Genomic DNA, 23,976 nt, shown 5'->3' on the forward strand with positions numbered 1-23,976 from the left:
GCTCTTGGAGCTGTTTGGGGGGAAAGCAGGGCGGGAAGGAAAAAGAAAAGATCTGCCCTCTTAGTTTCCAAGTCTTGTGATGGTTGTGGAGAGAGGGAGAGCGGTGGTTCGGGGCTCTGCCGGACTTGTGTCCCTCACGCGAGGCACACGGAGGTGCGTTTGGGGCGTGTGTGAAGGAACGTGCACCGCTTCGGTCCCTTATTTATTGTTTCTAACGGAGGAGGGCTTTCTCTGAAAGGCTCTTTCCCCGCCACCCCCCATCTGAGGCTGCGCACAGTGATTTGTGTTTGTTATCAAATACACCGAGAAATGTATTTCCCTGCGAAGAAGGAGGTTGGGCTGCCCCAAAATCAAATCAAAATCAAACCAAAATCAGAGAATGGTTGTGGTTTTCGAATGGCTTGTTTTTTTGCATTTTTATTTTTGTAAGGTTAAGAGAGGGACTTAAAGGCAAGAAATAAAAGATGAACCTGGATGTGACTTACAGATTTTTATATATGTATATTTTAAAGTTTGGGGGTAAAGTTTTTTATATCCCAGACTCTTTAGAATTAGCATGGTAGAATCTTCTGCCTATTAAATAAACAGTTAACAAGCGAGTCAGGTGGTGACAGCTTCCCCGGTGGAGGTTAAATTGGAGTGCAGTGAATAATTATCTAGCTTTCCGTTCAGGCTGAAACCTTTATTTTTGCTCATTTTGAGATAGGAGATCTTTCACAACATATAAGGGAGAATGTGAATGTTGGAACTGGTATTTACCCCCGTGATTGTCCTTTTCCTATTTTATTATATGTATTTATGTAGTCTCTGTACATAACCCAGCAATTGGGTTGTATATTAGTGGATACCGTGTTTTGAAAAGGGTCGTAGGTGATCTTTCTGATTTATATTATTTACCTGGCCACGTTTTTTTAAATAAACAGTTGCTGTATATTTGCAGATACTTAAATAATAAATGAAGTTGAATGAGCACCCAGATAATAAATTTTACAGATTCAGATTTTTAATGAAGGTACAGATTTGTCTCTGTATTAATCTCAGTCTGCTGCTTACTTCTGGAGAGTTTTATTTATTTTTGCCTATTGTGTGAGAATCCATATTGGCAAACTTAAATCTCAATTACCAAGGAGATAAAAAAAACTGTTTGGGGGGCACTGAGACAGTTATATGTACAGCTATATATAGAAAATGGAGGCTTGCTTTAAAAGATTTTAAAATCATTATCCATACTTGATGGGAAAACATGGTGGAAAAATATTTAATAACTTTCATCAAGATGTAGAAATTCATCAGAAAACAATATACAATTTAATGTAGTCTTTAATTACATAAGCTGATTTTTGTCATTATCAAAAGGAGATAGGTATGCCTAAAATAGTGTCATTTTTCTAGGAGAAAATGTATCCTAGATTCATGTCCTAGTTACATTAACAGGTTAATATTATTGCATGCCTGATTCTGTAAATGCCTGGAGTGTACAGTTTTGTACACGTAAAACCTAGGCTATGCAACATTTAACAACGGTCCTGCAAACCTCTTAGAGTTGATCAAATTTTATTAGTTCCTGTTCTGACTTCTGGTCTAGATTAGATAAATGAATTTAAACTCTGCACAAAGGCACAGAGCTCAGTGCCAAGTTGCTGGTAGGCCCTTGAGCAAGGTTCCTCTTCCTTTTCCATTAAGGATGGCTCAAAGAGGCTAGGTATTGAATTTTGTTCAGGCTTTGTCCTGAATGGGGGAATAGAGTTAGTTCTAAAACAATCCTAGAGTTTCAGCTCTTATACACACACTCTTCATCAGCTCTTAGAAGTATTAAAAAAGATAAGCTAACAAATTCAATTGCTTGTTTATATATTTATTTACAAGACTGTCAGTCTTAGTGATAAGGTTTAACAGAGTCACTGTGTAAACTAAACAGTAAGAGTGTTGTGGCCTGTGTTGAGAATTGCTGGGCAAAGTTGTAGTTATGCCTAATAGTTTTCTGGGATTGGCAGTATAGTGTGTTTATGTGGACTGGCTGTAAGGTAACACCTATTTTTTTTTGTCTTTTTTTTGAATATGAGTAGATATTAATTTTCTGGTTTTTAGATAATTAACAATATTTTAGTGTAATCAGAGACATTCCAAAGAACCTTACATATTGTCAACTGATTTCCTTTCTGGTACATTGTTGTTTAGGAAGGCGTATACATTATTTTTCACTTTTCAAGGTTGACAATTTTATTTCTGCCACTTTTGATGTTACAATAAATAAATGTTACTTGTAGAAATTTTTATTTTGTACAATCAGAAAGTTGAGTTGTAAATATAGCTCAGCAGTATAAACTGACACTTACCAGTTTCTTTTTTTTTAAACAACACTAAGCTGTTGTTAAATTTGATAGGCTTAAACATCCTAGACTTTTCTAGCCTTTTTCCTGTTCACTAGTTATCAATGTGGTTCCATTAAAGGAAACCTAAAATGGCCACTTTATGTTACCTGGAATCTTTAAATGACTAGTATTATCTTTAGAAATAACCAAATACAAAGCTGAAAAGAACAGTTTTATCCTTTATAATAGATCCATGAGTTTCAAGTCCTTCTTTTTCATGCAGTTTTTTTGTACCCCGTTGGGGAAACAGGTCTGACTGAGAGGGGTGGACAGTGACCTCTCATTACAGCCTTTATGGTCCTGCGTTGTTTAAGAATAGCGCAAATCCTTGCTGCGTGCCAGAAAATGTAGAATTCATTCTTGGATTAATATTCTGCCACCAGATGTATGAGGCTGGCTCTAAAGAAGCTTTTTCTCTTAAATACTGTCAAAAATAGAGAAACTGAAGATTGGAGAGAAGCCATTTATTTTGAACAGTTTATTTTCTGACAGTTTGTGTTTGTAAAGAAACCTGTTCATAATATTTACTTTAAGAGATCTACATAGTTGCACGAAGAAGACTCACAGGTTTTATTTATTTTTCTTTAAAAAAGTTTCCATTGAGCTTAACTCTTACATGATACTTCTTGACTTTGCCTCTGATTAATTGATTTATGGACTTTATTTACCAGCATGATTGAGAATTCTTTTGCTGTGCTGAAATTGTACTCTGCCTGTGCTCTGGTCTGTTTCCTAGGTAACAAATGCACTGCATAGATTCCATAATGAAGAATGTGGTTGGCTAGTTACAGTGTAAATTTTGTTGTTTGGTAAAGCTTAGTCTCAAATTCAAATAAAGGTCAAGAAACCAAAAGTACTGAAAATGCAAATTTTTGAATTCTATTTTGTATCCAGTGTCAACAAAGTTTAATACACTTTTCTGGAGAAAGGCAAATTACGCAGCAGTATTCAGATTGTTTTGCAAAGTCTTAACACTTAAACAGTTGGAAAGCTTTTTGACTTTTTATACTGGTAATAACAATAGCTCTAGTGACAAAGAAGATGTGTTTCCGAAACACTTTATCACATTTAAAGTAATGTAAAAAGAAAGGGATGTAAGCTAGGACATTAGTAATTGGCCCTTTTGTACTGAAAGAAAAATGACATCATATGTCTCAAAAGATAAATTGTGCAACTTGGTATGAAATACAAATTTTAAAAAACTTTAAGAAGACATTAAAGCATTTAAGAAACTTTTAAAAACACTAAACGTCTTACCATAAAATTATGCATTTTTACTCTAGCATTTCCCCCTCTGATCTGCCTGAATTTTGGCTGGCCCAGCCTCAGGGAGCCGGTCTCTCTTAGAAAATAGCTTTCCCTGCCACCTTACTCTCCTTTTGAAACCTATGACCTCTGTAGCTCAAGATGCAGAGCAAGAAGGCATATGTGTACAATTTTTAGTAACTGTTGCCTGTTGGTTTAAAAAATAAACTTGTAAAGAATCAGAATTCCAATACCCACTTTCAAATATTTTGTTTGATGCTTGAAAATATTTCTCATTTGTTAATCATCAAGGATTAAGTTAGCTGAAATATTTTTTAAAATTCTTTTGAATTCTAGAGAATTATCCAAAGTTGCCTCCATGACTTGCCCTTATTTGGATGGATTGTTTTTGAATTATTTATTTCTCTTTTTAGTTTTAGTATCAGGAATAGGACATACCTTGGTTGGATTCTGTCTTCTTGGTTTTCCTCAAAACTAACAGTACCTTAACCATATCTGTCCTTTTCTAATTGCAAATATTGTGTCCCTTCAATTTCCCACGGAAATCATTTTCCTTATAAATATTTAAAAAAATTTTTATCATTGCATTATTTAGGGCATAATCACCACATATCAAAAGCTACACTTTTCTATTATGAGACTTCATACTTCTGGGGTAGAGTTAACAGTATGTGTGAACTCTTACCCAGCTAGGATTACTTTGCAAAGGCTTTCATAAAAAGTATGACAGGCCTCTCTTCTTGTCTTGTAGATGGCTATCTTCCTCAGGTGTCTTCACATGGTCTTTTCCTATGTGTCTGTCTGTGTCCGAATCACTCCCTCTTATAAGGGAATCAGTCCATATCCTTAGGATTCACCCAAATGACCTCATTTTACTTCAGTTAATTACCTCTTTAAAAGTGCTGTCTTCAAATACAGTCACTTTCTGAAGTATTGGGTGTTAGGACTTCAGTGTATAAATTTGGGGGAACACAGTTCCGCTCATAACACAGCCTATTCCTACTTCACTCCATTGGTGTAATTCTATAGCGGTTTCACCTTATATGTCTCTTTTTACTCTCTTGGCAGTTTGTCACTTGAGTGCAAGGCCTAACACAGAGCAATATGATCAGCTCTGTATGCCATAAAAATAACTGAAGTGGGTAGGTAAAGGCCTTATTTCGTTTTTATTCACTCTTCGTATTTATTATTTTTAAATGTTATATTTTGAATAGTTTAAAGTGGAAAATTTTTAATATCTGGTTTGGAATACAGGAGAATATCAATGTGGCCCAATTCAGTGGAAGTGCTGATGCTCTTATTTTCTTAAGAATTCTGAGGACATGTTCCTTTTGGTGTGGTTTTTCAGAGATTGGTCTTGCTGCTTCCATGGTAAGTTACACAACATCCTGGTCATTTCACAGATTCCTTGGCTAATGACCAGTCAGGGCCTCGCTCCTGAAATCTAGATGTATGCAGCCACTAACTGGTCAGTCACTTGATATTCCACAAACATTTCACATTTAACATGCCCAGAACTTGACTTAATCTTTCTCTTCAAATCTGCCTTTTATTGTATTCCCTAGCTTAGTGAATGGTATCACCTTACATCCATTTTCCTAGTCCAGAAATTCAGGAGTTATCTGTGACTCCTTCCTTATTCTCAGTTCCATCTTCTATATATAAGCAAGCCTCTAGACCAGTCAGTTCCGCTCCCCAAGATTCTTCAGTTCTGTCTGTTTGCCCCACGCAAATCACGTATGATTGTCACCTTTGCCCATCATTGGTCTTGGTTCTACAGTTAAATATATTCAGTGTGCAACACAAGTCCTTATGCTAAGGATTCTGTAATTGTCATTTGATAGTCTGAAGCTCATTAAATCCTTATGAATGGCTTGTGTGAATAATATCTGTTGTCTTTCATATTTAAAACTGTTCATTTGTGGCTGTTATACTTGAATGTTACTTTGGCTGAATACAAATACTTGGCTCACATTTTCTTTGCTCAAGTATCTTAAATGATACTCTGTTGTAAGGTTTGGCAAATCTTTTCTATAAAAGGCCAAATGCTAATTGTTTTAGGCTTTGTGGGCCATAGATCATTGTTACAATTATTGAACTATGCCATTGCAGTGTAAAGGCAGCTGTAGAGCGTATCTAAATGAATGAGCATGACTGTATGCTAATAAAACTTTATTTACAGAACCAGATATTGGGCTGGATTTGGTCCACAAGTCATAGTTTGCTAAGTCCAACTTATTCTATTGTATTCTGGTAAAAAGAGTTGTTAGTCTAATACCAATATGATTTTCTTTCTTTTTAGTGACTTTTTTTTTTTTTTTGCGCCTAGATGCCTAAAGGACTTTTTCTTCATCTTTAAAGGCCAATAATTTTACTAGAATATGTCTTAAGTTTTGGCTGTTCTCTGTTGTGTTGGCTCAAAATAAATTTTTTCATCAATTATAGATTTTAGTATTTATTGTTTCATTGTTTTCATTTTCTTCTTTGAGGTTTCCTGTTACATATATGTTGGATCTTCTTTACTTGTCTTTTATATCTCTATCTTGCTTTATATTCCTTTTATCTTATTTTTTACATTTGCTTTATTTTTGTATTTTTTCCTTTTTATCATTTAGTCACTTTCCATGGTATCCATTAAATTTAGTGTTCTTTCTAGTTATGTCTTCCTTTCTGAATTTTTTTTCTTTCCTATTCCTTCCTGAACTCTATCATTTCTCTTGTAAATGCTCTTATAAAGTGCACATTCTCCTTTTTTAGTTTTTCTGTTACTGATGTACAAGGTGTGACAATTAAGTTCATGAACTCATCCTAGAAAAAGTACTACATGCCTCATTGCTGAATATCAGTACAGTCACCTTCGAAGGACTCCCCTTGGGAAGCTATGCAGCGATGGCAGTGCCTAGTCCATCCTTCAAAGCAATGTTGGAACTCTTTTTCTGGAATGGCCATCAGAGCTGTCATCATATTACCCTTGATGCCCTGAATATCATCAAAATGTCTCCCTTTCAATATTTCCTGTATCTTTGGGTAAAGAAAGAAGTCATTGGGGGCCAGCCAGATCAGGTGAGTAGGGAGGGTGTTCCAATACAGTTATTTGTTCACTGGCTAAAAACTCCCTCACAGACAATGCTATGTGAGCTGGTGCATTGTTGTGATGCGAGAGCTATGAATTGTTGGTGAAAAGTCCAGGTCATCTAACTTTTTCACGCAGCCTTTCCAGCACTTCCAAATAGTAAACTTGGTTAAGTGTCCATTTGGTACAAATTCATAATGAATAATCCCTCTGATATGAAAAAAAGGTTAGCAACAGTTTGTTTCTTTAATGTTTTATTGGGGAATATTGGGGAACAGTGTGTTTCTCGAGGGCCCATCAGCTCCCAGTCAAGTCGTTGTCCTTCAACCAAGTTGTGGACGGCGCAGCTCAGCTTGAACTGGCGTGTTGTTGAGAGCTCTCGCTCTAACCAACTGAGCTATCTGGCTGCCCCTCTGGAAGCTCAGTGGCAGCTCGTTGTTTTCAATCTAATTGTGTAGGGCGCAGCTCACTGGCCCATGTGGGAATCGAACCAGCAACCCTGTTGTTCAGAGCTCATGCTCTAACCTACTGAGCCATCTGACTACCCTAGCAACATTGTTTTGACTCTTGATTTGGACTGGCGGAACTTTTTTGGTCTTGGAGAATTCCACTGTGTACTTTGACACTTTCAGGGTCGTACTGGTACACCCATGTTTCATCAGCAGTGATAACACAACCCAAAACATCATCGTCTTGCCTCTCCAAAAGGTCTTGGCAAACTTCGACTCTGCTTTCGTGCATTGGTGAACTCCTTTGGAAGAATTTTTGCACACACCTTTCTTCTCATGCCAAGATTTTCAGTTAAGATTTTCCTGTTTCTCTATCGATGTTTACTTGGTCTGTTATGCTTCTCACAGTCAGCTGACGATTTGACGCACAATTCGATGACTTTTTGCAATGTTTTTGTCATTTCTGCTCGTTACTGGCCACCCTGACTGTTCTTCATCAGTGACACGTTCTTTCCCCTCAGGAAAATGTTTAATCCATTTGTACACTGCCATTTTCTTCATGGCATTATCCCCATAAACTGGGACTAACATATCCCTGATTTCACTTTCACTCTTCCCAAGTTTAACAAGAAATTTAATGTTTGTTCATTGCTCTAATTCAAGCTCAGACATTCTCGTGACAGCACCTGAAAACACGCAACAATAATGAATGTCACTTAGCAAGACACCGCCAACACGTCGACATACACATCTGTGAGACACTGATAGACCAAGGTTATGAAACCTTCCTGAGCTGTTTGTACAGAGCTGCCAATGTAAGCACACGGTGGCAAGTTCCCGAACTTAATTGTCAGACCTTGTATTTACTATCTGTATATCATCTGTGAAATGTTTCTCTAGGTTTTTTGCCTATTTACTAATTGGATCTTTTAAATGTTTTGAGAGTTCTTTGTATATTTTAGATAATTGCCATTTGTCAGATATGTGGTTTACAAATGTTTTCTTCCAGTTTCTAGCTTTTAATTCTCTTCACATGCGCTTTCACAGAACAAAAGATTTTAATTTTAATTTCACCAGTTTTTCCTTTTATGAATCATGCTTTTGGTATCAAGTGTAAGAACTCTGCTTATCCCTGCATCCCAGAGATTTTCTCTTATGTTGTTTTCTACAATATTTTTTTTTTTTTAGTTTTATGTTTTACACTTAAGTCTATGATCCATTTTGTGTTAAATTGTTATGGAGCATGTAAACTTTAGGTTGAAGTTCATTTGTGGCCTATGGATGTTCAATTCCTCCAGCACCATTTGTTGAAAAAGCTGCGCTTCCTCTTGAATTGCTTTTTCACTTTAGTAAATAATGTGTTGAGCATACATGAGGATCTGTTTCCTGGTCTGCTCCGTCTGTTCTTATGATTTGAAGAGTCCGAAATGAATTATCTGCCACTCCTACTTGCTGAGAAGCCCTTGTTTATTCTTAAGTATGACGTTTTGTTATCTTGGAAAAGTGTGTTTTCCTATTGATCAAAGGGGGCAGATATCTGTGTAGGTTAAAAAATAGGTAAGATATGCAATAATTTGATAATAAACTCCTTTTCTTGTTTATCTGCTCTATAAAACAAATAGTTATTTGTTTACTATCACAAATTATCACAAATATACAACTTATTTGTATATTATCTCAAATATAGTGATAAGCAGATATATATTTGTTGCAGAGTTTACTTCATTTCTAAATTACTCAGGTTGTTAATGTTTTCATGATAATTCTGGTTCAATAATATACTTCATTTATCTGTTATTTCGAGAAGATAAGGGACTCTACATTAATGAATTTTTATATAACTAAATTTTATATCCTTGACAAAACTTAAGATCTTTATCTTTTGGGGGAAAATGTTCCTCACATGTAGTTTAATTTAAGTAAAGATGGCACATAAAAAAAATCAGTTACTTTTAAAAATCTGTCTAAGGAATCATTTTCTAGCACCTGGATGAACCTAAGCAATTTGATAGACTGTATCAAGAACCATAAATATATTCATATCCATTTATCCAATAATTCTACCAATTGAAAAGATAGAAAAAGATACATACACAAAAACCTTCAGTGAAGCAGAGATCAGGGACCAACGGGCTAAATATGGACCACTGCAGCCCAAATCCAGCTACAACCATACTTTGTAGCTGATTATGTGCTACAGTGGCAGAGTTTAGTTGTACAGAAACTTTTCAAACCAGAAATACTTACTTTCTGAGCCTTACCATAAAAAGTTTGCTCTTCTGAATTAGAGCACTATATGGACTAGTGAAAGATTGGCAATAACCAATACAGTGGTACCTCTGTTTTCAAACATAATCCGTTCTGAAATTCTGAAACATTCAAAAACCGAGATGCGGTTTCCCCATAGAAAGTAATGCAAAATGGATTAATCCATTCCAGACCTTTAAAATCAACCCCTAAAACTGAAAATTTAGCATGAATCTATCTAATGATACCACAGATCCATAAAATTTATGGCATTCGTAAACTGAAATTTTTGTCAAGGGAGATGTTCAAAAACTGAGGTACTACTATATAGCCATCAGTAGGGGAATTATAAAATAAATCCTGATGTAAGCACTTGATGGAATAGAATAGAGCCATTTAAAGTGATTCTAGAGATTATTCATCCAATGAATATTTATTGAGTATTAGGTACTTTTCTGGGTGCTGGGATATCAATAAAAACAAAAGTTCCTGCCCTCATAGGACTTTAATTTTAGTAAAGGAGATAGAGGATAAACAAGATAAATACCAGTAAAATAATATGTAAGTTTAAGAGCTGAGGTGAAAAAAAAAAGCAGGCAAGGGAGATAATGAAATTTTTCAGGTTGAGGGCTTGACAATTTAGGTTGCCAAAGAAGGCCTCACTGAGAAAATGACTTTCCAGTAAGGACTTAAAATACATGAAGTAAAGACTTAAAAAAGGTGGTTGACCTACAGGTAATTAGAGGAAGAGTATTTGAGGCATAGGGAACAGAAACTACAAAGGGCTGACTAACGGGCTTGAGCATGTGCAGATTTTATTATCTGCAGGGTGTCCCAACACCAACATCCTGTGGATACCGAGGGACAAGTATACATACCTCTTAGGCTTGTTGTGAAGATAAAATGAATTCATGTGGGTAGGATGGGCACATAGGAGAAATTATTATAGAGGTTTAAATACCTAGAGGAGAAGGTATTTGAATGCTAGACCCCAGAGAAATTTGAGTGTAACAAATACTTGTTGAAAGTTGTATACGTCTGTCTACTTTGATGTTATAGGTCACACATAGTAATTTATTAAGAACATTTTAAATCTAAGCATTTTGGTGGCTTCAGATTGTGTGCTGTTGTAACACACTATACACGCTTTAGAGATAGTTATCAAATTTTGGAGAAAACAATGTTTATTTGTATTTCAACAGGAGAAACTGTGACGTAGGTGAATGGCCTGAGTGGGTGATGGAATGAAACCTGGGGCAGGATGAGTGGTAAAAGGTGAAGCTTGGTGTTCAGCCAGCTCTAGGAAAGATTGCTTATTTATTGCAGCCTGCAAGGACTTTGCCTTGTGAGTATATAGGTCAGGGCAGTAAAGAACTTTATTTACACAGATACACAGTGATGAAAGGAGATCAAGTAGAGAGTGTGAGTGAGGGTGTAACCCTATCCTTTGAAGTGCGACACCGGAATTCTGGTATGTGAGTGTCCCCTTCTCAGAGAGGTTGACGACCACTGAACTCTCATAACTAAGAATTCACTTTGTTTTTTCCTAGAAAATGACTTGATTTAAAATATATATGGGATAGCTTTGGGTAAAATTTAAAGTATGGAAAAAATGTATCTTATAGAAAACGACACATTTGGTGAAAAAAATAGTGTGTCCCTGATGTATTTTGTGTTGTGACTATTTGGGGATTGCATAAGATTCTATTACCTTATACTGGGAAAAATCTGAAATCTTTTCACAGCGTCGATTTTGTTTTCAGTAGTAAGTCTTCAGAAGTTATACTTCCTCAAGCTGCTGCTTTTTTTTTTTTAAAAACATAGCTGGATAAATGCAGATATAGACAGCAGTGTTTCCACCACACTAGCTTTATAAGAAAGTTTCTGCCTTCCTTGCAGAATCATGGGTTATAACTTAGGGTTTCTGTGGGCACGTTAATTCTGAATAGAACCTGGGGATTGTGCTTGTTAAGTCAAAGTGTGGCAGTTTGGGTAGTAAGTTCCTAACAGACTCAAGTACTTACATGCTTTGTAGTACATGACTGTTGTGGCAGTTGTGGTATTTAATTGAACCTGAAGGTCCCTTGGATTTTTCCTAGTCCATTAGAATAAAGTGACTGCAGAGACCTCTGAGAATATTTTTTTAAATGCAATTTAGTATTTATGATTTAGTTAATAGTTAAGCCAAGGACTTCTAGAAAAATTTAGGGATGGGGGAAGGAAACCATATGTTTATAGAGACCTTTATGAAACATGAAATTGTGGCACTGAATTAGCCTATTTTTCCCAGCTCTCTGCTCACATACCAGGCTCTGATCCAAAGGGTAGCATATGACTCATATTCCCCCTTTAACACCCTTGTCAAGTTATTCTTTTCAGGTTTAGGTTGATATATCATATGCACATAATTAATTGGGAATGCTGAGGAAGGACGTGTGGAATCTATAGGTTTTAAGAAATGACTATGATTGAATGTTTTAGTTTGATTTTTTTTTGAGTAGGAACTTTTGTTCAGTGTGATAAATGTGCAGGATTAGCAACAAGGGAACTAAATTTATATTGACTAGAACATCAATCAAATTTTCTGTACCTGTAAGATCAAAGTATGACTGTGAGATATTGTATCTTTTAATTTTATTTGGTAATTTTTAATCTTTTTGTGGATTTCGAGCCCTGTGAGAATCAGATAAAAACTTTGGATTCTCAGAAAATGCACATCTGCACATAATAACATTCAATATGTATAAATTTTAGGAAATATGTGGGCCCCCTCTGCCCCCAACGCATTGTGCTAACAATCTCTATTTTGTGTAATTACATTTTAGCATATGACTTTCTCTTGTCTAAGAAAGAAACCTTAAAAGTTTGTGATAAGAATTCAGTGAATGAGCTTATGGGCTTCCAGGGAATACTTACTTTTTGAAGGAGGAGAGGATAACATGGTATTTTTCCATCAGAAATTAAACTGTTGTTTCTGATAAATGTACTAATAATGTGCATCTGGTTAAATCATTCTTCTGCAATAGAGGTTACAAAGAAATAGTGTCTCCCTACTGGTGACAGTCTAGCAAGGGAAAATTAAAAAGTTCAAATTTTCATTCTCATTTCTACAGGAATAAAGAGGGAGAATTCATTATGTCAGGCATTACAAATAAACATATAGTGGCTGCATATAATGATGGCGCCTTGTTGGAACCCCATGGAAGATAATTTGCACGGAAGATGATTATTCAATAGGGCTTTAATTTACAAGAAACATTCCACCATTTAATTGAGCCCTTTTACACACACTGCTTTGCTTCAATAGATTGCAGTTGCTCCCTGCATATGTTCAATGCCATAAGTAAGGGTGGTTAAATCAGATTCAGTTAGCCAGAAGGTAAAACAACAGCTGAAAGTCATGTCATAAAAACATACATTATTAAGCATTGGAGAATCATTTTTGAAATAGGTTTTCTGTTGGCTGGTTTGTGCCATAAAACTGATTGCCTTTTTTTTTCCCCTAATAAGATTTGTATAAGATTATTTGGCCCTGCTGGCCACTAGTTAAACTATATGGTTCAATGTAAAAATCTTTCACCTTTATAGGCCATTCACCTATATTGTACTTTTATGAAATGAGCGTACATGGCCTGCATTTACTGTCAATATAGAAAGAAAATTATTTGGTGATAAAGAAGAACTAAAGTAAACATTTCAATAAATGGCTGACTTGTGATTAAAATGCCTAGGAAGATTAATATATATTAGGAAAAACAAGTAATGTCTAATGTCTCTGTGTGCACTAGCAGAATAGTGTGTGGATAAGCTTTATCATAGAGAAGTTTTGGATGAGCCTGGAACTGACTCCTTGTGGATGTTCTATTCTTGAGACATTTAAAATAAGGCATGCTGTGAGAAGCCAGGCCCATTCTTAATGGGAAACACTAAAAGCGTATCAAATGAGGAAAACACTGAAGGCCTGCAGGTTGTCAGGAACAAGATAAGGATACCTGTTGCCATTGTTTTGGAAGTCCCAGTCAGTGTAGTAAGATAAGGCAAAAAAAGGGATATTGGTGGTGTAAAGGAAGCCCTACAGTTACCACCATTTGCCAGAATGGTGATGGGATAGAGGAAAAGAACACTCCTGAGAACAAGATGAAAGTTTAAAGCACTGTGAAGGGAGGCTGAAACCCATTTTCTATGGGGTACCCTCCATGGTTTCGGTGAATGAAGGCTTCTGCTGAAAGTGGAGGGGTTGAGGGTAAAATTGGGCAACTAAAAACAATGGGAAGAAAATGTGTGGAGCAGCCTGTGTGATGAAAAAGTAGTTAGTGTAGCTCTAAGACTTCAGCTGAGGGTGAATTGGTATGAGACACTATGGAGTCAGTCAACAGGAAGTTGGTTCCTGTGAGGGTGACTTCTGGATTCTGTGAGCATAAGCAACTGATTACCTGTGTGGGCAGCTTAATAACCACCTGAGGTGGTAAAGAAGTGGTTCAGCCCCTGTCACAAAAGTTTGCTCCAGTGATCTGATATTTGACTCTATGAAACCCTGAAGTTGGCAATCTTGTAGCATCAGTCATAATTAAAGTAAGGGAGAAAGGAAGGATGAAACTGCAAGGAGAAACCTGTATTTTATTTTTGAAGTGCACAAATCTGTCAGTAGAATGCCTTTGATTGTGTACCAAAAGGCCTAGATGATAATTCCTACTTCCTAGGGAGTAGGAAATTGTGGAGATCCGCTAAATCAGTTGTGACAGCAGGTATAAACTATTTTCCACAGTGTCCAGTATATAGTAAGCTCTTAGTAGAGACCTGCTTTAAAAACAAAAGCAAAACTCCTGTGCTTTGTGAGCCTATAATTTCCAGATACCTGAACCATCTTGTCTCCCATACATCATTTCAATTCCCAGCATCCTTGAACTTTCTCTTTGCACTGGTCCTGGCCCCGGTTCCTTTAGCCCTGTCTTTGCATCCTGAGAAACCTCTGCTTGAGGCTGCTGCTCCTGGTGTCTAGTTCTCTCCTTTCTTTCTCAGCCAGATTTCTTAAATAAATGGATTACAGTGCTGTCTATTCTCTTATCACTAACTCTCTTTAATACCAGAGAATTTGGCTGCCGCTATCTCTTCCAATCATAGTCTCAGCATAGATGATAAATAGACAAATAGACAACTAAGTGAACTATCAGGTGGTAATAAATGCCATGGAGAAAGTAATTCAAAGTGGGAGGATAGGCAGTGCCAGGCACATGTTTGGGAGGTTTGTAGGGTGGTCTGGGAAGGCCTCTCTAGTAAGAGGACACTTAAGCAGATCTAAAGGAAGTGAAGGAGCAAATCATACAAATATCTGGGGAGAAGAGCATCCAAGTAGCCAGTGCAAAATTCCTGAAGTGGGGGCAGTGGTGCATTTGAGGAAGAGCAAGGAGGATTTTGCAGATGGGACCGAGTGACCAAGAAGGCAGTGTCAGGGAGAGTTAAGTCGGTGGGTGTTGTTAGGTCTCTGAATGTTAGGTCTCAGAGATCTTGACTTACAGACAGAGCCATGTCTGCAAGAAAACAAAATGTTGGCCTGCACCTGCAGACAGAGCCAAACTTGCGAGAGCAGAAAACACCACAAAACAGCTACTGGTTTGCAGGCAGTCAACATTTTCTGTTCAAATGATGCTTCCCTGTCAGCACAGCCCCTGTAAAACCCTCCTCACCCTCTCCTTTGGGGCTGCAAGTCTCCTTTAGGCGTGCAGCCCGGGCTGGAGCGGTCTTTGCTCTGTCCGATATACTTTTCTCTCTTAACAATAAAAACTTTTACTTGCCTGACCATGCGGGTTCCTTTACCAGCCGACCTATCCTTTGGTGCCAAAACTCGGGAGGGTTTAGGCCAGAGAATGCAGCATGGCCCCTTCTCTTCTCCCTCCCTCCGGTCTTGATCCGCTCTGTGGCTACCCTCCCAGACCTGCCCTAAAGACGCACTTCGGGTCTTTCTCCCTTCCGTTGCTGACATCCCAGACAACAGCAGGCCAAATTCTCACCAGGTGAGTGAAACCTCCTATTCGTGTCTTGGACCTTGTGACTCTCTCTCACTGTTCCTCGGTTCCACAAAAGTCCTCACACGAGGCCAGAAGGTTCCTCTCGGCCCCAGGGGCCCACATCATCCAGTCTTGGGGACGTCCAGTCTGTGAGTGATCTCTCGTACTCACTTGTTGGGGGTTGAACACCGGGATTGGGGCGCCTCATCCCTTTGTTCTCTCCTTAATAGGAGGCTTTCTCCTCACCCTTCTCAATCCATCTATTCAAACCACGTTGGGTCCTGGACAAATCTACCCCTCTTGGTTGTCTCCTCCACTGCTTACACGCCCTGGGGCTCAACTTACAGGAGATCCGACTTATCTTTTACTATAACACTGCCTGACCCCAATATAACTTCTGTCACCGCAACGGAAAGTGGTCAGAAATTCCCTGTCCAGGCCTTCTTTACTCTTCTAGCTCGACCCTCCCTCTGCCAAACCTATAACACTTTCAGAATTCTCCTAGCCCACCTAAGCCTTCTCCTCCTCCAGATAAAACTGCCTGCTTTGACCCAACTGACGATTGGGTTCCTCTTCATTCGTCCCATGCCCTACTATCCCCTCAGCCTAAACCTTCTCCCCCGAACTCCAGCTCCTCATTTCAGGAGGATTTGGTTCTGTAAGTACTCTTGTTTATGTAACTTATTTGTTTTATTTGCCTCTGGTCTGTCTTTTCTCCTTTTCCTTTTCTATTTGAGTCTTAGACACCAAGCTAATCAGGAGCTCTGTATCTCTACCTTCTGTGAGCCCCTCACGTCGTGTATTTAAAATTGTTTGGTACACCAACTCTATATTCAGGACCTTGACAAAAGTTAAGTCTTGAAAGATTTCCCTAACTCTCAGTAACTTTCAAGGTCTCATAGATAACCTCAAATGTAAACAAAGCGCTGCTGCAGCCTCCGCTTGAGGATGAGGTAACTGAAGAGAAAAAAAGAGGCATTTTTAAACCTAGACAGCAACCGTTCCCCCCCGCCCCTGCCCCACACACATACTCCTTATTACAGCCTCTTCAAGTTGTAAGGACAACTATAAGATCTTAGATCCTCTCTGCAATTGTTGGTGGTTCTGTTTATATATGTATTCTCTAAGGTCCATACTTGTCTATGTTTTATATATATTATAATAGTTTTGCCTCCAGATGGTATTGGCAGTTTATAATATTTGATTGGCTAAGAATAGAATAAGTGCTTATATTAATTAAGATAATAAAAACTAACTCAGCTACTTCTCAGGATCACGTGATCTAAAAAAATATTTATTACTAATTAAGGCTGGTTTCTTGGTTTTATTAAGTTGTGTTAAATGATAAAAGTTATTATCTCAAAATAACAGGTATTTCAAAATAACAAAATACTGAAGGTATTTCAAAATAACAAAATACTGAAATAACAGTTATTGGATAGGTCTGAATCTGTCTAGTTCTGGCTCCTTGTCACAAGAATGTTAAAAGATAAATTAAGCTCTCCTAATGAATATATCATGTATTGCATTACAAAAGCCTATGCTTTAAAGGTTACAGAATGTATTCCTCAGTTTACCAAGGAAGGTGCTAATTACTTACTTTTGGTTATCAGTAAAAATTAAGGTTCTGAAGCTAGTACAAAATTCGACTACTGGTGTTCATGTGCTCTTCTCATGTCAGATATAACCAACTATAAAAAAAATAATTTAACTGTTTTTACCAAAAACCTAGATAATTTAGGGTAAATTCATTAAGTTTGGCCTAGTATTTTCCCTCACCTGACAGTAAATTATATCAATTCTGACCTATCATTTCATCATAATAAAAAGCCACAGAATCCAGAAAAGGCCAGGAAATTTGTTTAAATATCTTTAACAACCAAGGCAGGAAAAACAAATTATAAAAGAACAGTGATACTAGAGTCACGGCTAGAAACAGGCCAGACTTTTGGCCGCAGTTACAGACAACCCAGGGCTGAAGCCACTTTTGGGCACCCCAGAAACCCCAGAAGAGGAAGTGCCAGGCCACTGGAGTAAGGAATGTTCTAGTCCTCCAAACCAGCCGTGTGCCCAGTGCAAACTAAAAGGACACTGGAGGAGGGAGTGCCCGCTGTTCTTAAGGGAGCAAGGACCAACTCCCTCCCCACAAGTGGCTGTGATCACCATTGTGCCTGAAGGTCCCAGCAGCTCCCAAGCTCTTCTCATCACAGGGGTGGAACTGTGAGTGACTCTTGACATGGCAGGTAAGCCTGTTAATTTCCCGGTTGTAAAGATAAAAACCCTAAATTTGGGCTCATTTTACTCAGCCTATTCCTTACCATTGGCCTCTGCCTCAGGAAAAATATAAAATAAACAAATCAGACTTAAAAAGGACTCTAGAAAAAGTTTTGTCAGGAGACCTCTAATCCCTAGCTCTAATTGCTGCCCATTGTTTTAGATTCTGACCTTAATTCTGTTATTTTCGATGTTATTAACGGGGAAAAAGTCCAGCAGGCACTCAAAATATAAGGACTGGCACCTCTCCCACATTACAGCCCCTTAAAGTCATAAAGTTATAAAGTCGGGATCAAGTACTGTTAAAAGCCTAGAGGGGGAAGGATCTCTGACAGCTCAGTTAACTCCTAAATGGAAGGGACTCTACAGTTCTCCCAAAAGCCCCAACTACTAATCAGGCTACCAAGAGTCTGCAGCTGGTTCCCTTCAAATCAAAGCTGTTTTATTAAAGTCTCCACAGGACTCCCCCAGAAAAAAGACTATTCTGTTCCTGTGAGCCAACTGAAGACCTTAAGCTCCTCTTCGAACAGACAAGTCACTCTCCCAGGACTGATAACTGCTAATAACTAACCCCAGACTCCTGGAGCTGCTCTTAATACCTTTATCTTAAGAGCTCGTTTTCCTCTTTACTTATACCCCCCTGGAATGCCCTTCTCAGTCTTAGGGACCCTAGTTATAGTCCCTTCTTTCACCTTTACTCGTTCCTCTTCTCATTATCCTTGTGCTGCTCCTATTTGGACCTTGCCTTTTTAACCTTGTCAAGTTTGTCTCTTCCAGAATCAAGTCTATTAAGCTACAGATGACTCTTGTGCAAGGCTTCCAGCCCATCCCTGTGAGGGACTCTGTAACCATCTTCAGCCCTTTGGATCAGAACTTTTTAACTTCCAGCTCAACGCCCCTAACTTACTTCTGTCCATAGATGAGGCTGCCCAAATTTTGGTGGCCTAGTCATTCCACCATCCCCCATGCCTCAGGAGGATCTGACCTCAACCTTCCTAGCCTTTTTGGCTTAGCCACGGAGGACTGACAGAGCCCAGGGCCCACAGCTTTCTCCTCCATCACAACAGTGGAGCCCAGGGTAACTTCACGTGCCAAGTAAGCCAATCTCTTAATAGACACGGGGGCCACCTACTCTGCCCTCCCTGAATTTTCAGGGCCCTCTCATCCCTCCCATATCTCCATTGTCAGGATTGACGGCCATATCTCACAATGTCTTAACTACCACAGCCCTAACTTGCTCACTTCATAACTTGGTTTTTACTACTCATTTCTAGCCCTCCCAGGTGTCCCACTCTCCAAATTCAGAGTCTCCTTGCATTTTCGTCCACCCGACCCTGAACCCATCCTTCTCCTCGCACTCTCCCCCTGCCACACTCTGATACAGATCCCTCGCCGATCTTGTTGTTTGGGACACCTCCACCCCTTCTATGGCTGCATACCACTGTCCTGTCAAGATCAGGCTGTGTGTGGTCCATTTTCGTTTCCAAACCACCTCTTGTCATACCCCCCTGATACCACTCACTTCATTGTCCTGGACCTCAAAGACATCTTCTTTACCATTCCCTTACATCCACACTCCCAACACCTCTTCGCCTTTACCTGGACTAACCTTCACAGCCTGCTTTCCAGATAACTAACATGGACAGTCCTTTCCAGGAGTTCAGGGGCAGCCCCCATTTCTTCAGCCAGGTCTTAGTGGCTGACCTCGTCTCTCTCAACCTCGCTCCGAACACACCCCTACAGTACGTGGATGTCTCACTCTCTCTCTGCCATACTGCTACCCTTCTTAACTTCCTCAGTAGCAAGGGCTACCGGGTATCCCCACACAAGTCACAACTCTCTACCTCGTCGGTTGTCTACTTGGGAGTCCAGCTTACTCCCACCCTCAGGGCCATCACGGCCGACCATATCTCCCTTATTAAATCCATACCACCCTTTGGGCCCCCACCTTCCCCAGTCCTTTTGAGTTCATGTATGGCAGACCTTTCCTACTAGTCAACCTCCCTCCTAATAGCTCACCAATGGGAGACTACCTCCCAGCCCTTAGCTTCCGGCAGATCTTTAGGGAACATGCAGACCACATTCTTCCCTGACCCCAAGACACTTCCTCACTCTCACTTACCTAACCCCAGGAGACTGGGTCCTTCTCAAAGATCTCAACCTCTCATACTTATAACAATAGGAGGAGGGGCCCTTCCAAATCCTTCACACCATCACCACTGCAGCCAAGCTGCTGGGTCACCCCTCCTGGTTTCACTTCTCTAGGCTGAAAAAAGACAGCTGCACCACCTGGACACCCCCTTCCCCCACAGGACCACCAGGCTCCACAATATCGCTGCTCAGCCCTGAGCCCCACCCGGCTTCAGCTTCACAAGCTCCCTGAGGAAAACCCGGGAGACTCATGAAGGTGACCTCTGCCCCTGCCCCATCCTCGCTGCACGAACCGAACGACCCCAACCTCACTCCCGGCTCCTTCGCTCCCCCTCCACATCCCCTCGATTATCTCCGCCTTTCCCCTTAACCTCCGCAGGTCCATTTTAGAGCTCTTTTTTGACTCTTACCTCCAAGAAAACTTTAATTACCCATGGGATTCCATCACCAATCTTCTTAACCCTAGAGGGGACATAAGCCCCCGTCCCCAAAGTTGTCTTCATAATGTTACTTTTCCCTCTCATCACACTTTCTCTACCATTACTCCCCTAATCTCCTGGAACCTAACTCATCGTCTTCTAAACCAGTCATTCCCCCTTTACTTCCTCAACACTGCTGGCTCTGCCTATCCACCTCTATGCAACTCTTGGCTACCATCCTGTAACAGCTCAAATGTAGACTAATACCTCTGCCTTCCTCTTCTATGACGCGGACCTGCCTTCCATTCTAAATCCCCCACTCACAACTCCTTCCCGAGCCTATACCAGCTCAAAACAACATAGACCTAAAGACCTCATCGATGTTCTAGACGAGACCCCTTAAGTACCTTAACTCCCATCTGCCACTGCAGCCCCTCTCGATATCTCCCGCTCACAGGCCACTGGCAGCCCTGTGGGTACCTTAGACCCCAATCTCTGTAATATCCCATCACTATCTCACCCTCTCTCACTCATTCCACCTCCTCCACAGGTTCCTTCTTCCAACAACCTCTCTTCTTCTCCCATCCCAGCCTCAACGCCACCGGAACAATAAACATTAACACCCTATACTGTTAGGGAGGCCTCAGACCCCAATAATACTTCCCCCATGGTTCCCCCATACCGCTAAAGGGGATCCACCTGTCTTAAGCTACCTGTTCTATCTGACCCAGCTGACTTTTACCTCGATACATTCAAACTCCTCTTTAGACATCCGAACTCTACACCCGACATTCCCATACAGCTCCTCACGGGGCCACAGTGTCGGGCACCTTTGATATTTGTGACAAGAAAGGCTTCCCCGAGAAATACACGAAAACCTTAACCCCTTTCTTCTCCCTCAACATCTTCGCCTGCCTCGGTCTCTCTGGCCTCTTCCTCTGCGGAACCTCCACATATGCCTGCCTCCCCACCAACTGGACAGGCACCTGCACCCTAGTTTTACCTTCTCCAGATATTCAGATCGCCCCCCAATAATCAATCTCTATAATAATCAAACGTGTCCCCACTCTCATGTGCCAACAAACGGCCGTCTCCTCTGTTCCACTCCTAGTGTCACTGGGAGTCTCTGTAGGGGTAGGGACAGGGACAGCAGAGCTAGGAGTCTCCTTACACCACTTTCAAACCCTGTCACAGGACTTCGCCCAGGCCCAGAAAAACAGAGACCACCACAAAAACCAGTGGAACCCCTCCCTGGTTTATGGGTGGCTGGCACCCTTGGTTTCTCCGCCTCGTAGGGCCTCTAACCATTATCCTTTTTGGTCCTAGCCTTCCTTCCCTGCCTCCTCCGCCTTTTCACCCAATTCCTGCAGGGCCGACTCCAGATGTTCGCAAATGGAGCTGTCCGTAAAATGCTTCTCCTACAACATTACCAGCCCCTTCCACAATGTCCCCTCCTCTCGCCGCCCCCATTCAGCCTGAAGCAGCTACAGAAGAGAGATATGATGGCCCCTCTCCTTTTTAATAACAAGCAAGGCTAGAATGTTAGGTCTCTGAATGTTAGGTCTCAGAGACCTTGACTTACAGACAGAGCCATGTCTGCAAGAAAACAACAAAATGCTGGCCTGCACCTGCAGACAGAGCCAAACTTGCGATAGCAGAAAACACTACAAAACAGCTATCGGCAAGTCAACATTTTCTGTTCAAACAATGCTACCCTGTCAGCACAGCCCCTGTAAAACCCTCCTCACCCGCTCCTTCAGGATTGCAAGTCTCCTTTAGGCATGCAGCCCAACCTGCTGCGGTCTTTGCTCTGTCCGATGTACTTTTCTCTCTTACAATAAAAACTTTCTTAACTTGCCTGACCATGCGTGTTCCTTTACCGGCCGACCTGTCAGATGTGACATTGGGAGCATGTGGAAATGATCTTCTGATTGCTTCTGTTTCCTCAAAGTGAGAATGGAGCAGAAGGAATTGGAGATTTGAAGAGATGTTCAATTAGAACAGTGAGAGTGAGTGGATTTGAGCAAACTGATCCCTGGACCAGCAGCACCAATATCATCAGAAAGCATTAGAAATGCAATTTCTTGGGCCTCCCAGAGGTACTGAATCAGAACTTCTGAAGGGCAAACAGTCTGTGTTTTCAGAAGCCTTCTGGGTTATTCTAATGCACAAAAGAGTTTGAGGACTACTGGACTGGGGATCTGAGTATGATTACTAGGTAGCCCTGAGAACCCACTTGAGTGTAGTGGTCTTAAGTTTAATATGAAAACACAGGGTTATGTTGAAGAAAGAAAGGGATGAGGGAATTGAGTGTGTGCAAGGGATTGTTTTAAATGATGTTCTATGAAATCTAAGCTGCATAAAGGAGGGTAGGGCATTGGAACAGTGAAAACATGATAGGATCAGTTGACTTTAGGTCCCAGTGGCTTAAAGGATACAGTGAAAGGGATTCTGACGCAGATCTGATTGATCCCAAATTCCAGGTATTTTTCCCGGAAAATTTGGAAGCCACGTGACTTCATAATCAGTGTTCCCTGACTTCAGAATTACATATCAGAGCAAATAATTTTGAGTCAAAAGTTTTGAATTCAGGTCCTGTCTTTATTATCTTGCCGTAGGTAAGTCAATCTCTTTGAACCAATTCTTTTATCTCTACAATGAAGCTAAAAGCACCGAACAGCTCGGTCTCACAGTTCAGAATAGAAATGAGAGACAAATGTATGAAAATGTTTTGTAAAATATGGAGTCTCATCTCCTAGTCTGTGCCTTCTACTCTTCCCCACTGCTTTCTTCCCTTTCTGTATCCTGTATTTTGTTCATACAGTGCAGAGAACCTTGCCTCATGGCTATGACAAAAATATGAATCTCATAGAAAAGTAAGAAAAAAGTATTCACGACTGTTGTAATTACTTGCCTTGTAATAAAATATTATCTTAAAAATACATTAGACTCGGAAGGTGGTTTTTTAGACATGAGTCTGCCATCTTCCCTAGCTGCCCACATCTAGAATAAAGGACCCTAAAAATAAACAAAATAACATTAGACTTCTAGCCAAAGAGCTGATTTATCATCCCACCTATTATTAGGGTTCTCCAGAGAAACAACCAATAGGATATGTGCGCGTGAGCATACACACACGATATTTATTATAAGGAATTGGGTCACATAATTAGGGAGGCTGAGAACTCCCACATTCTGCAGCCAGCAAGTTGGAGACCTAGGAGAGCCAATGGTGTAGTTCAAGTCCAAGTGTGAAGGCCTGAGAAACAGGACAGTAAATTTCAGTCTGAAAGCCAGCAGTCTCAAGACCCAAGACAAGCCAATGTTTCAGTTCAAGTCCAACGGTAGGAAGACTGATGACTTAGCTCAGCAGTCAGGCAGGAGGAGTTCCTTCTGACTCCTCCATTTTGTTCTATTAAAGTCTTCAATTGATTGGATGAGGCCACCACATTAGGGAGGGCAATTTGCTTCACATAGTCTACTGGTTCAAATATAATCTCAGCCAGAAACACCCTCAAAGACATACTCAGAATAATGTTGATGAAATATCTGGGTACCCAGTGGCCCACTCAAGTTGACAAAATTAACCACCACAATGCCTGAAACAATTAAATCAGACTGTATTAAGCAGTGATTTTTAATACATTGGATGTCAGGTAATGAAAGTATAGTGAGTGATCTCTGAGAGATGAGAAACAAGTAAGATGAACCCTGTGATTG

The 23,976-nt window shown here is 40.1% G+C and overlaps 1 protein-coding gene across 4 annotated transcripts in view; it reads left to right on the forward strand.

Annotated features, from left to right (window-relative positions):
• Positions 1 to 23,976, forward strand: part of KIAA1958 — a 129,397-nt gene that overhangs the window by 651 nt on the left and 104,770 nt on the right. The gene's annotated exons all lie outside the window — the stretch shown is intronic.

Source organism: Rhinolophus hipposideros (genome assembly GCF_964194185.1).
Source record: "Rhinolophus hipposideros genome assembly, chromosome: 11".
NCBI lineage: Eukaryota > Metazoa > Chordata > Mammalia > Chiroptera > Rhinolophidae > Rhinolophus > Rhinolophus hipposideros.